Below are 14,607 nucleotides of genomic sequence, written 5' to 3'. Positions count from 1 at the left end.
GTTTATGTGAAAGATATGAGCTATATTAATATAATTACTGAGGAATAAACATAAATAAAAGAGTAATTATTACCTAAATAATTTGACTATTATCCTAAATCAATTTTTACTACTATTTCAAAGGTACTATATATTATCAAATGCATTCTGTCTGAGTTTTCTTATGTGTTAAAAAAATCTTTGACTAAATCATTTCTGAGTTTTTGGTGCTGGGGTTGAACTCAAGGCCATGGGAGTGACAGGCATGTATTCTGCTGTTGTGTTACATCCTTGGCCCTGATGTCTGGTCGACTACTCACTGTTTGCAGTGCACAAAAAAGTCTTCTATTTTATTAAGTGGTATAGTCTGATACTCAGAACGTTCTTCATCAGGAGATTTGTAGCCAGAAAGGAAGAAAGAAAGACAAAGAAATAAGAAAGAAGGAAAGGAAAGAAGGAAAGAAAGAAAGAAAGAAAGAAAGAAAGAAAGAAAGAAAGAAAGAAAGAAAGAAAGAAAGAGAGAAGGAAAGAAAATCCCCTTAGCATATTCTATAGCTTATTATGGATGGGATGAAAATCTGGAAAACCAATTAGTAAGCATCAATATTTTAATAACAGCTGGGCCTGGTGGCTCATACATGTCAATTTCAGTACTTGGGAGGCAGAGACAAAAGGACTACTGACAGTTGTGAGGACAGCATGTATTCAGCTCCAGGAAAGCATGGGCTATACAGAGTGTGATTTTATCTTAAAAGCAAAACCAAAGCAAATAACAAATCCAAGAAGGAAAAAACATTCCTCCTACTCACCTCCAAAGCCATTAGTTTCTCTAGGCAGGATTTGGCATATGGCTTAAATTCTCTTGTGTTTAGGTGATGTTTACATATGCTAGTAATATTGATTGCTGACTACAGGCTCCCTTCATGGAAAGAGATGGATTCAGCTTATTTCTCTAGTACTTGTCAAGCTGCAAAGGTCTCACAAGCATTTCTCTTTTTTTTTAATTTTAATTTTTCTTTTTAGTTACATTTTGTTAACTCTGTGTCCCAGCTGTATCTCGCTCCCTCATTCCCTCCCCAACCCCACACTCCCTCCCTGGTCTCCTCCCTGCCCCTTCCAAGTCTACTGATAAGGGAGGACCTCCTCCCCTTTCATTTGAGCCTGTTTTATCAGGTATGTTCAGGGCAGGCTGCACAGTCCTCCTCTGTGGTCTAACAGGACTGCTCCTCCCCTGGGGGGGGAGGTCAAAGAGCCTACCCTTGAGATCCTGTTAGAAATAGTCCTTGTTCCCCTTACTTTGGAAAACTACTTGGTTACTGAGCTACCATGGGCCACATCCGAGCAGAAGTTCTAGGTTATATCCATGGACGGTCCTTGTTTGAGTGTCAGTCTCAGAAAAGACCCTGTGCCCGGATAAAACCCTTTGTCTGCCAAGATTAATATTTAACAACAATGTTATCTTTTTATTTGAACTGTGGCAGTTTGCAATTTTGTATTTGAAAAGTTTTCTACAGTAAAAAAATATCAAACAGGATGGACATATAGCTTGCCTCTATCCCTTAGAACTTTAAAAAAAAAGATTGTATAAAAATATGAGAAGCTAAATTTGGATCCCAAAACCCACACAAAGAAGGACTAGTTAATACTTATAGTCGGGGGAGCTGGAGACAGATTCCACAGAAGCCAGCTGTATAAGCCTGGTGGCTGGTAGCTCATTTGCAGTGAAAACTAAAAGAACCTGCCTCAAACAAGGAGGAAGGAGAAGACTGGCACCAAAGGCTGTCTTCTGACCTGCACACCAGTGCTTGTACTCATGAACACATGCCACTCCTGTGGTGACTCACATCTCTACTCCCAGTGCTTCACAGGTAAGTAATTTCATGGCTAGTATAAACTACCTGAGACTGTGAATGTCCTGCTTATCTTCTCCATCCAAATTACCTTTGGATATGTCCAAAGGGTATCAAGATTCACTTTTCCTGAAGATATTGTTCTGTTTGGGTTAATCTAGAAGAGATATATGCTTAATATTGGTCAACATAAACCATATGTTCTAGTGAGTCAAGATCAGAAACCCAAAACAAGCAAGTAAATATAGCACTATATATTTGTAAACTAAACTAGCAAACCATCTGAAAAAGATAACCAAAATAACCAGAAAAGTTCAATAAAATGGGAATATTCAGTTATTTTACAGATTAGATTTAGTTACCATATCATCAAAGAGTATTTATTATTATTATTTAAGCTGTGCATGCTACTCAACAAGGACATATTTTTGAAACAAACAAATCAACTGAGAATCTTCCCTCCCTTACCCAAATACTTTAATAGATGAACAACTATTAGTTTCCTCCTAATAAAATCCAGATTGCATCTAAAGCACCCTGGACATAGAAGAAGACAGGTTCTAGCCATTTCTGCTTCTCCAATTCAGTCCACCCTGATTAAATGCCTATGCAGAGCAAAGAAGATGACATGGGTTCTATGATTTAACTTCTTATCACAGGAGTGAAGTGTGAGGTGCAAGAGGGTTAAGACACCAGAGCTTAAGCCTTTATCACAGTGTTTTAATTTTTCAGTATTCTTTCTTTAGCAAATCTTTCTGAACAACTTAAAACACACACACACACACACACACACACACACACACACACACACAGAAACATAAAACAAGCTTGGTGTGGTGGTATATGGCATTAACCTGAACACTCAGGCAGAGGCTGTCTGGGAGTTCAAGGACAGCCTGGTCAACATATCCAGTTCTAGGATAGACAGAGCTACATAACAGAGAGACTCTGTGCCAAAAACAGTAACAAAACAAAACAAAATTAAACCCATACAAAACTTATATAGGTTGGAGGGATACCTCAGAAGTTAAGGGTAGTTGCTGCTCTGGCAGAAGGAAATGGGTTTGGTTCCCAGCACTCACATCTAACTCCAATTCCAGGGTATCCCACTGCTACTTCTGGACCCTACAGGCACCAAGCACATGTGTGGTGCACAAAGATAACATGCAAACACTCATAAAGATACAAATTTTTAAATATTTACTGAAGCTAGAGGACTGAGGATATAGCTTCATGGTAGAGAGAACTCTTAAATAGCATATGAAACCCTGACACCATAAAAACAAAAGGTAAAATGAAACAAAAAAAGTGGAGCCACTAGGATGGTCCTATGGGTAAACGTGCCTACTGTCAAGCCTGAGGACCTGAATTTGGTCCCTGAGACCGACATGGTGGAGGGAGAGAATGGACCCCAACAAGCTGTCTTCTCACCTATGTACATGGGTCATAGCATGTGTATGTCTCTCCCCCAGCTCCTGATACAAACGTACAAGAAGGAAGACAAACAACAAAAATTAAAACTGAAATAAAAAAATGCTAAAAAGAATGTGGTACTCTACACTTATAGTCCTAGTATGCTAAGCACATAATAGGAGAATCAGGAGTTCAATTTCAGGAGGTAATGACCAACCTGAAACACATGAGACCCTCATTCATTCATTCGCTTATTTATTTTTACCTTATGTATGACTCCTTGAATATATGTCTTATATCGTGTCCTTGGAGGTCAGAGAAAGGTTTCAGATACCCTGGATCTAGGTTGTAAGCCTTCATATGGGTGATAAGAATCAAACTAGAGTTCTTTAGTTCTTTGCTAAAGCAGAGACACTTTTTGTTTTGTTTTGTTTTGTTTTGTTTTGTTTTGTTTTGTTTAATGCACGTACCACCACTGCCATGAATGGTTACTGGGAGTGCAAGTTAAGCATCTGCCTACTAACATCAATCCCAGAGAGCCAAGAGCTTTAACCTGGGTAGCTCTGGTATAAGCTAACTGCATTTTCAAGGTGGCCACCTTAATACATGAAAGAAAAAGCTTGCTTGAGGTGTGGTAGAATCTCAGATATTGTCATTTACAGGTTTTATGAAGCACTGTGGTCTAGTAGCAGTGTGAAGCACATGCTTCTTTGAAGCTAAAGAATTTCTGAAAAGACACACATGCATGCAGTGTAAAATTATCAAGGTACCAGATCAAGGCTATCCACTCTCTTTCTGTACCTTTTCCCTCATCTCTCTCTTTCTCAGCCCAGACATTATCACTAACATCTGATATACCTTCACAGGAATATGCTGTAGATTATAAAACATATCTGCACATAGATGCATATCACATACAACATACTTAAAAAATTGAACAAAAAATCTTGATCTTGTTCTGTGTAAGTATATAAGTAACTTAAGGAAGAAAAATAGCCTAGTCCATTAGATTTCAACCTCACACTCATCAGAATGGCTAAGATAAAAAGCTTAAGGAATGATGCATGCTGGAGAGGATATGGAGAAAGTGGAACCTTCCTCCACTGTTGGTGGGAATGTAACCTAGTACAATCACTTTGGAAATCAATCTGGTGCTTCTGCCAAAATTTAGGAATAATGGTACCTCAAGATCCAGCTATACCACTCCTAGGCATATATCCAAAAGATACCCCACCACTCACTAACGACATTTGCTCAACCACGTTTGTAGCAGCTCTATTCGTAATAGCCAGAATCTGGAAACAACCTAGATGTCTCTCATGAAGTAATGGATGCCGAAATTGTGGTACATTTACACAATGGAACAGTACTCAGTAATTCAAACAAGGAAATCATACAATTTGCAGGCTAATGATGGGAACGAGGAAAGATCATCCCGAGTGAGATAACCCAGAAGCAGAAAGACACAAATGTTATATACTCACTTATAAGCGGATATTAACCATATAATATAGGATAAACATACTAAATCTATAGCCCTCAAGAAGCTTAACAACAAGGAGGACCCTAGGGAAGATGCTTAATCCATATTCAGAAGGGCAAACAGTATTGATTTGAAAGTAGTAGAAGGAACAAGACAGGAGGTCCACAAGGGACCTCGGATAGACTCTACCTACCTGGATATTGAAGGAGAAACTTAAACTCATAGCCTAATTTTGAGAAGAGTGGCAGAATTATTAAGAAAAAGAGATAGAAAGAAGAGGGAGATAGAAAGACCTGGAGGGGACAGGAACTCCACAAGGAGGAAAACATTGCCAAACTTCCTTGGCTGAGTGGGGACTGTAGAGACCTATACTCCAACTATGGACCATTCATAGAGAGGACCTAGAACCCCTGTTTAGAGAAAGCCAATCGGCTGCTCAGTATACAAGTGGGTTCCCTAGCAAGGGGTGCAGGGGCTGTCTCTGACATTAACACAGTGGCAGGCTCTCTGATCACATTCCCTTGGTGGGTGGAGCCTTGCCAGGCAACAGAGGAAGATGATGCAGTGAGCCTTGATGAGACCTGATACTCTAAGGTCAGTTAGAATGGGAGAAGTTACTCCCCTATCAGGTGAATAGGGAAAGGACATAGAAGGAGATGAGGGAAGGTTGGTGGGACTGGGACAAGAGAGGGGGCTGCAGCTGGGATACAAAGTGAATAAATTGTAATAAATAAATATATAAATAAAATTACTTTGAAAAAATTAGATTCACTCTTCTCAGGAATAGTTAATTCCTAAATTTCTTCATTTTTTTTTTTCCAGTGTTGAGGGATTCTGGAGATATTGAACTCTGGGCTCATGAATGCCAAGCCTACATATTTTTTTTTTCAATTTGAAACACAACTGACACTGACTATGAAAATTTAATTGAGAAGGACTCCTTCCTCCAACCTAGTACTATAAACCTCACAAGATTTTTAATACTTTACATGAAAATTATTCAATTTTAATTGTAAATTTTAATGTGAAAAGGACAGTTTTAAGCTCAGAAACCCAAAAGTCATCTTGAGACTCTTAAGAGTTACTAAGTTCTAAGAAACCATATTTTTACCTGTTTGTCATTTTCTGTGTTTGCAGCCATTTCCTCATATGTGGCAGCCTGAGAATTTATTTTGGTTTCAGTGACCTCTACAGACAAAACAAAACTGCCCATGATGATCATGGTCCCACTGTCCTCTTTACCAAGCACCAAGCCCATCACTTCCAGGTTGCCTCCTGATCTGGCATGCATCACGATTTTCAGTAGAGCCAATGTTGAGATTTTGCAGTATTTAAAGTAATGCTGACTATAAAACAAAATCACAGTACAATCAAGGTTCTTACATAATATACAATTTCAAAAGATTTTTTATGAAAATAAATAAATACTGAAGGGATCTGTAGTGATGGAAGAGGACTGTAGAATGGGGGGCTGGGGGGGAATAAAACAGCATCTACAAGCACTGGGAAATAGCTTCACGAGTCATCATCATCTCTGGCCCCCAGGGAAAGTGAAGATTACAAAGTAAACTTTAATATCCTATTGAAGTGAAGGAATAATATGATCAACTCGATAGGCCTTTTTATCTCCATTAACATGTAATCATCATAGCTTTGATTATGTTCTCAGTTCTAACTTTATGACCTAAATTTATTGATTTATTAATTAAATTGCAACCACAAGCTGAAAGAACAGAGACCATCTTGGAAATCAAAACATAAGTTAAATATTATGAGAAGCCTTAACCCCTCGTTGGAACATCCTGCATCAGTTCTAGAACTAGCAGTGGTGGTGTCCGAGGTCTGAGTAGGTTCAGGAGACCATTGCCCCCAGGGGCGAGACATGCTCCATGCCAATTGACTAACTCCATGTTTTCCTCCAATTTTGAAAGTCATTTAAGGTTCTTAAATTATTTTTTTTCCCTTTTTTCTTAAATTTTTCATCAATTACACTTTATTCATTCTGCATCCCCCCATAAGCCCCTCCCTCCTCCCATCCCAATCCCACCCTCCCTCCTCCCTCTGCTTGCATGCCACTCCCCAAGTCCACTAATAGGGGAGGTTCTCCTCTCCTTTCTGATCTTAGTGTCTATATCCCCCATTTTTATTCATTATTAGCCAGATAGAGCCAAGTAATTGTGGTAATGATACTTGCTTTTTTGCCCAATGCTGGAATGCTAGTAAAGTTAGGTATGCCCTGGTTACTCGCATGCCTCACTGGGTGCCTATGCCCATTGATGCCCCTCACGCTATGACTCTCTTCAGACAGAAAAGGGATCTTGGAACTACAGCCACCATTGTTACTACCATCTCATTGACGGCTGTTGGAGCTACCACCAGGGCATTAGCCATGAGTCATACTGGGCAGACGGCTCAGACCCTGAATAATCATTTAGCCAATGTAGCTCATTCCTTAGTTGTACATAAAGGAATTAATGCTCAACTAAAAGGAAGCTTGATGGTGTTCAATCAGATTTGACCTCTTGCAGGAGCAAATTGATACCCTATGTCAAATCGCTCAACCTGGCTGTCAATGAAAGTATGCTGGACTTTGTGTCACTAGCATACAACATGAGAATTTCTCCTGCGCTGCAAATCTGTCTAAACAATTGTTGAGCTATATTTTAGGTAATTGGACTGGAGAATTCGATACTACGATGGAGCAGCTGAGAGTGGCCATTGTCACAGTAAATTCTACCGGAGTGGACGCAGGACTAGCCACAGGATTATCACCATGGATTGCTGCAGCCATGAATCATCTGAAGGAATGGGTGGGCATGGGAGTGTTAACAGGCCTTCTGGTGTTGGTCTCCTTGGTTTGCCTGTGGTATATATGCAAGATTAGAGTCTCACAACAGTGTGATGCAGCCATGATCATTCAGGCCTTTACAGCCATTGAAGCAGGACATTCTCCCCAAGCATGGTTGGATACCATAAAAAGCTAAAATGATACACTCAGGATGCGAGGCTAAGCACTGCACTCAGGGTCAGCCGCTTTGCACCCAGAGAAGAGCATGTCTGATTGCATGCGGGTTGATGCCCCAGGTCCCGCCTCTGAGAAAAAGGTATCGGACGGGTCTGATGCTCTTTGGGTGGATGACACCTAAATGAACATCTGTACAAAGTCCCAATTTATTTCTAATATCAGAGATCAGACCTCTACTCTTGCCTGATGCGTCTAAAACAAAAAGGGGGAACTGTAGAGAGCTGCGGAATGCTATGCCTTAAAGATGGAGCTGGTTTCTGCCTTCCACCTTCCCGATGGTGAGTGCTCTCTGTCACGAACAACTCCACATTTGGCTAAGGCTGAGGATCTGGCTTGCTTCTATGTATGTGGACCTATCTGCATTGCCCCCGTGGCACGCCTGGGTTGGCTACCCAGAGGCTATTTAAGCTGTGGGCTGGCTTTCCCCGGGGTCCGAGGATTGTTCAATGTTCCTGAATAAACTGCATTGAAAAAAAAAAAAAAGAAATATATTAATATTAAATTAAGTTTATACGTTCAAAAAAAAAAAAAAAACATAAGTTAAAAATTTGGCTCTTCTGTTTACAGGGAAAAGAGAGAAAGATAATCACTACTATGGTTCATTGCATATGGCTCATCTAGAAGCTTTAAATAAATTACCTCATCTAATCTTCATAACATCATCAATAGCTAGATTTACTTTTATCTTACAGGTAGGTAAGTTTAGATACTTCAGTTTCCTAATGCCAGTCTACAGTTTAACTGTTCAGAGGTGATTTTCAGTTTGGTGCTCCTGAGTTCATTACTGTAGTATGATAATGAGGTGAATTTCTGAATGCATTTGTTTATTTCCCTATTTACAGAAAAGGAATGAAAGTACAGTACTGGACTGCCATGATTATTAAACGACATGAAAATCTTTAATCCAGTGCTAGGCCACGGTAAGTACTCAATAAATACTTTGAAAATTGAATAATGCCAATTAAAGCCAGCTTTGCTACCAAAACAAAACACCTGAAAATAGTGAGACAGTTTAGACAGCATCCATTGGTGAGTTTTCTTTACTCTCCTTAACACAAGCAGCTCCATGAAAAATCTCTTGACTTGTATTCAGTCCCAAAGATACATGGATTTGTGGCATTTGTGTAGGAGCTAAATAGCCTTTAAGCTCTATTTTAAAATTTCTGACTTCTGTGAATTGTTGTAGTGGTATTTTAGAAAACTAGTACGACTTGGTGTACAGTTTCATGAAAAAAAGTGATTTAAAAAAGTGCTTATGGAGTGCCTTCTTTCCCTTCATTTTTTTTTTTAAATCACTGGCTTGTAAATTTGATTTCTGAAAACAGCTGTGCTCCTCAGTTTGAAAGTCACTTATAGCTGCAACAAGGTGCATGTAGTCACCAGGTTCAAGGCAGAATTATGAAATTTATGAAAATAATCATGTTGAGAACATGACATCGTAAGTCATCCCTTACACTCCCTGGAGAGACAATTCAGTTAAAGAAACTTTCTAAGAGGGGAATGGAAACAGGCTCTAGAAGAGGGGTTAGGCTCTGCTGATTCAGAAAATGCAAACTAAAAACATATAAATAAATTTTTTCACTAACTTAAAAGTGGATATTAGACTTAGAATATAGGATAAACATACTAAAATCTGTACACCCAAAGAAGCTAAGCAAGAAGGAGGACCCTGGATAAAATCATTAATAATCACTCAGAAAGGCAAACAAGATGGACGTCAGAAGAGGGAGAGTGTAGGGAACAGGACAGGAGCCTACCACAGGGGACCTCTGAAGGACTCTACCCAGCAGGGTATCAAAGCAGATGCTGAGACTGCTGGCCAAACTTTGGGCAGAGTGCAGAGTGTCTTGTGAAAGAAGGGGGAGATGAAGGACCTCGGTGGTAGGAGGGGACAGAAACTCCACAAAGAGAGCAGCAGAACTGAAGGATCTGGGCAAAAGGGTCTTTTCCAAGACTGATGCTCCAACCTGGGCCCATGCATGGGGATAACCTAGAACTCCTGCAGATATGTAATCCATGGAACCTCATTATTCAAGTGGTTCCCTAGTAACTGGAACAGGGACTGTCTCTGACATGAACTCACCCGGCTCTTCCCTTGAGTGGGGAGCAGCCTTACTACGCCACAGAGGAAGACAATGCAGCCACTCCTGATGAGACCTGATATGCTAGGGTCAGATGGAAGGGGAGGATGCTTTCCACTATCAGTGAACTTGTGGAGGGGAATGGGAGGAGATAAGGGAACGAGAGTGGGATTAGACGAGGACAAAGTAGGGGCTGCAGGTGGGATACAAAGTGAATAAACTGTAATTAATTAAAAATAAATTAATTAAAAAATTAAAAATAACATTGTATAGAGTATATTTTTTTCTTTGGGTTACTTCACTCAAGATGGTCTTTTATAGTTCCCACCATTTGCCTGAAAATTTCATGATTTCCTTGTTTTTAATAGATGTGTAGTATTCCGTTGTGCAAATGTACCACAATTTCTGTATCTATTCCTCCATTGAGGGACACCTACGTCATTTCCAGATTGTGGCTATTATGAATAGAGCTTCTAGGAACATTGTTGAGCAAATGTTCTTGTTGTATAGTTGAGTGTATTTTGGATACACGCCTAGGAGTGGTATGGATGGATCTTGAGGAAGAGTTATTCCTAGTTGTCTGAGAATGTGCCAGATTGAATTTCCAGAGAGGTTGTACAGGTTTACATTCCCAATGGAAGTGGAGGAGGGTTCCCCTTTCTTCACAGCCTCTCCAGCATGTGTTGTCACTTGAATTTATGGTCTTGGCCATTCTGATGGGTGTAGGTGAAATCTCAGGGTCATTTTGATTTGCATTTCCCTGATGGATAATGAGGCTGAGGATTTCTTTAAGTGTTTCTCTGCCATTCGATATTCCTCTACAGAGAATTCTCTGTTTAGCTTTGAAATCCATTTTTTTAAATTGGATCATTTGATGTGCTGGTGTTTAACTTCTTGTTTTCTAAGTTTCTTTTTTAAATTTTATTATTTTTTAAAATTTTTAAATTTTTTATATTAATCACAGGTTATTTACTTTGTATTCCAGCCGTAGACCCCGTCCTTATTCCCTCCCATTCCCACCCCCCCTCCCTCATCTCCTCCATGCTCTTTTCCAAATCCACTGATAGGGGAGGACCTCCTCCCCTTCCATCTGACCCTAGTTTATCAGGTCTCTTCAGGACTGGCTGCAATGTCCCCTACTGTGACCTAGCAAGGTTGCTGCTCCCTTGCGGGTGTGTGTGTGTGTGTGTGTGTGTGTGTGTGTGTGTGTGTGTGTGAAGAGCTCACCATTGAGTTCATGTCAGAAATAGCCCCTGTTCCCCTTAATATAGAATCCACTTGGATACTGAGCTACCATGAGCTATATCTGAACTGGGGTTCTAGGTTATATGCATACGTGGTTCTTGGTTGGAGAAACAGTCTCATGAAAGACGCCTGTGCCCAGATATATATGGTCCTTGTGGAGCTCCTGTCCTCTCCAGGTCTTACTAACTCCCCCTAATTTCATATGATTCCCTGCACTCTGCCCAAATTTTAGTTATGAGTCTTAATATCTGCTTTGATACACTGCTAGGTAGAGTGTTTCAGAGGCCCTCTGTGGTAGGTTCCTGTCCTGTTATTTGTTTTCTCCTACATCCAAGGTCCATCCCATTTGTCTTTCTAAGTGAGGATTGATCATCTAACCCTTGGTCTTCTTTCTTGTTTATCTTCTTTAGGTGTAAAGATTTCAGGATATTTATCCTATCTTATAGGTCTATATAAGTGAGTATATACCATGTGTGTCTTTCTGCTTTTGGGATACCTCGCTCAGGATGATCGTTTCTAGGTCCCAAAATTTGCCTGCAAATTTCATAATTTCCTTGTTTTTAATTGTTGAGTAGGATTGTTTTTAATTGCTGAGATGAAACCTAAGAATAATAGGAATAGATGAAAAAGAAGACTCCATGCTCCAAGAACTGGAAAATATTTTTAAGAAAATAATAGAAGAAAAATTTCCCAACTTAAAGAAAGAGATGTCCATAAACATACAAGAAGCCTACAGAACACCAAATAGACTAGACCAGAAAAGAAATACTTCGTGTCACATCATAGTCAAATCACTAAACCTACAAAACAAAGGGAAAAAGGCCAAGTGACATATGAAGGTAGACCAATCAGAATCACACCAGACTTCTCATCAGAAACTATGAAAGCCAAAAGGGTCTGGACAGAAATCATTCAGTCTTTAAGGGAACACAGATGTCAACTCAGACTACTATACCCAGCAAAGCTTTCAATCAACATAGATGGAGAAATCAAAATATTCCATGATAAAACTAAATTGAAGCAATATCTACACAGCTACCCAGCCCGAAAGAAGATATTAGAAGGAAAACTCCAATCCAATGAAAACAACTACACTAAAGAAAAAATAGTGTACAGATAATTTCCCAAAAAAATTAAAAGAAAAAAAACCTGCAATGAATCATAGTAAGACCACCAACTCTACAGTAAAAGGAACTATCGGTCATTGGTCACTATTATCTATCAATATCAATGGACTCAACTCTCCAATAAAAAGACACAGACTAATAGAACAGTTGTGCAAACAGGATCCAGAATTCTGCTGCATCCAAGAAACACACCTATGCAAAAAAGGTAAACACTACCTTAGAGTAAAGGGCTGGAAAAATGTTTATCAAGCAAATGGACCCAGAAAACAAGCTGAGGGAGCGATCCCAATATCTAATAAAATAGGCTTTCAACCAAAATTAATAAAAAAAGATGAGGAGGGGCACTTTCTTCTCATCAGGGAAAATTCCAACAGGAGAACATCACAATTTTGAACATCTAAGCCCCAAATAAAAGACCACCTACATCTGTAAAAGAAACATTATTAAAGCTGAAATCACACATTGATTGGAAGCCTTAATAGTGGGAGACTTCAACGCTCTGCTTTCACCAAGGGACAGGTCATCCATTCACAAGTAAACCAGGAAAAAAAGGGCACTTACAGAGGCCCTAAATCAAATGGACCTAATAGATGTCTACAGAACTTTGCACCCAAAACCAAGAGTATACCTTTTCAGCACCTCATGGAACATTCTCCAAAATAGACCATGTAGTTTGTCACAAAGCAAGCTTCAGCAGATACAAGAAGATTGAAATAATCCTTTGTATCCTATCTGACCATCATGGTTTAAAGCTGGACCTCACCAACAAGAGAAACAGCAAAAAGCCTGTACATAAATGGAAACTGAACAACTTGCTACTCAATGACAGCTTGGGGGTTGCTGGTGGGGCCATGGTGTCTTGATTTTTGTTGGGTGAGTTCTTACTCCTACCTTTGTCCATTTGCTTATATGTGATCTTCACTGTCTTTTCCTTGAGTCTGAACTTCAGACTGGAACTGTCTTTCTCTGGTGTCTGGAATATTCTTCAGGAAAATCAGGGAAGTCCAATGTTTTGAGAGTGTGTGTTGTTGCTTCAGTTGTACCCTAGAGAGGAAAAGCTGCTGGCACAGATTCATTATTGCGGGGGAGTAAGTGTGTGTGTGTGTGTGTGTGTGTGTGTGTGTGTGTGTGTGTGCTCCCACGCATGTCTAAGTGTGTCTTGATGGGTAGTGCTAGAGAGTGTAATTGGGATATGGGGGTTGGGAGGAAGCACAGGAGGGGATGTGGATGCTAATGGTGTTAGCAAGCACAGATTGTGGACACAAATCCCTGTGCAGGTTTCCTGAATAGCCAGTGGTCTCCAATCTTTGGAAGGCTCTGCAGGCTGGACTATGAGGTCTGTGGCTGACACTGCAGGTTGGACAAGTACTCTGTCGTGGGCTCTGTGTGCCCAGCCCTCTGCTCTGTGCTAGAAGCTGTGAACACAGCAGGCTGTGCTGTGCTCTCTGATTTGGGAAGCGCTATGTGCTTCCTCTGCCTCCTCCCCCTCAGGCAAGGCTGGTGATCAGAGTTCCTGGGGAAAATGCCAGGGGTTTGAGTGTACTTAGTCTCAAATCTCAAGGAGGAGGATTTGTGCTTGGAACAGGTAGCACTGTGTTTAGGCAAGCTGTTTGCACTGCGGGGTGCTTCCTCTGCTTCAGCTGCTAGTTGTGGTGCCTCCACTGCTGCCTCCATGTTTGCTGCGGTACCTCCGCTGCTTCCTCTGCTGTAGGCTTGGCTACCTCCACTTGTGCTTCCACCCATTATTATGGAAGTGCCTGGGAATCGATTCCCCAGGTGAAGTCCAAGGAGATGTTCGCTGACAAACTGTATCCTATTGGACTCAGATCAGGGTTTGTCTCCCTTCTCCCCAGACTCTTCTACCATTGTTTTGGGTTTTACAGCCCCTAGACTCACCAATTCAGAGTTTCAGCTCCTCTGAATATGGTGCATGCTGGTCGCCCCAATCTTGGATTCTCCCGGTGTTTAACTTCTTAAGTTCTTTATATATTCTGGATATTAGCCCTCTGTCAGATAGAGGGTTGGTGAAGATCCTTCCCAATCTGTAGGCTGTCATTTTGTTCTGATGACAGTGTTCTTTGCTTTACAGAACCTTTTCAGTTTCATGAGGTCCCATTTATTAACTGTTGATCTTAGAGCCTGTGTTGTTGATGTTGTGTTTAAGAGTTGACTCCTATGCCAATGAGTTCAAGGATCTTCCCCACTTGATCTTCTTACAGATTTAGTGTGTCTGGTTTTATGTGGAGGTCTTTGATGCACTGGGACTTTAGTTTGGGGCAGGGTCATAAGTATGGATCTATTTACATTTTTCTACATGTAGATATCTAGTTAAGCCAGAAGCATTTGTTGAAGACGCTATCAATATTCCATTGTATGGTTTTGGATTTTTGTCAAAAATCAAATA

General features: G+C 40.3%; 1 pseudogene; it reads right to left on the bottom strand.

Annotated features, from left to right (window-relative positions):
- Positions 1 to 295: 295 nt before the first annotated feature.
- Positions 296 to 14,607, bottom strand: part of LOC132649931 (COP9 signalosome complex subunit 5-like) — a 71,993-nt pseudogene continuing 57,681 nt past the window's right edge.

Source organism: Meriones unguiculatus, chromosome X (genome assembly GCF_030254825.1).
Source record: "Meriones unguiculatus strain TT.TT164.6M chromosome X, Bangor_MerUng_6.1, whole genome shotgun sequence".
Taxonomy (NCBI): Eukaryota; Metazoa; Chordata; class Mammalia; order Rodentia; family Muridae; genus Meriones; species Meriones unguiculatus.
This window is presented reverse-complemented; position numbering and strand designations above follow the sequence as displayed.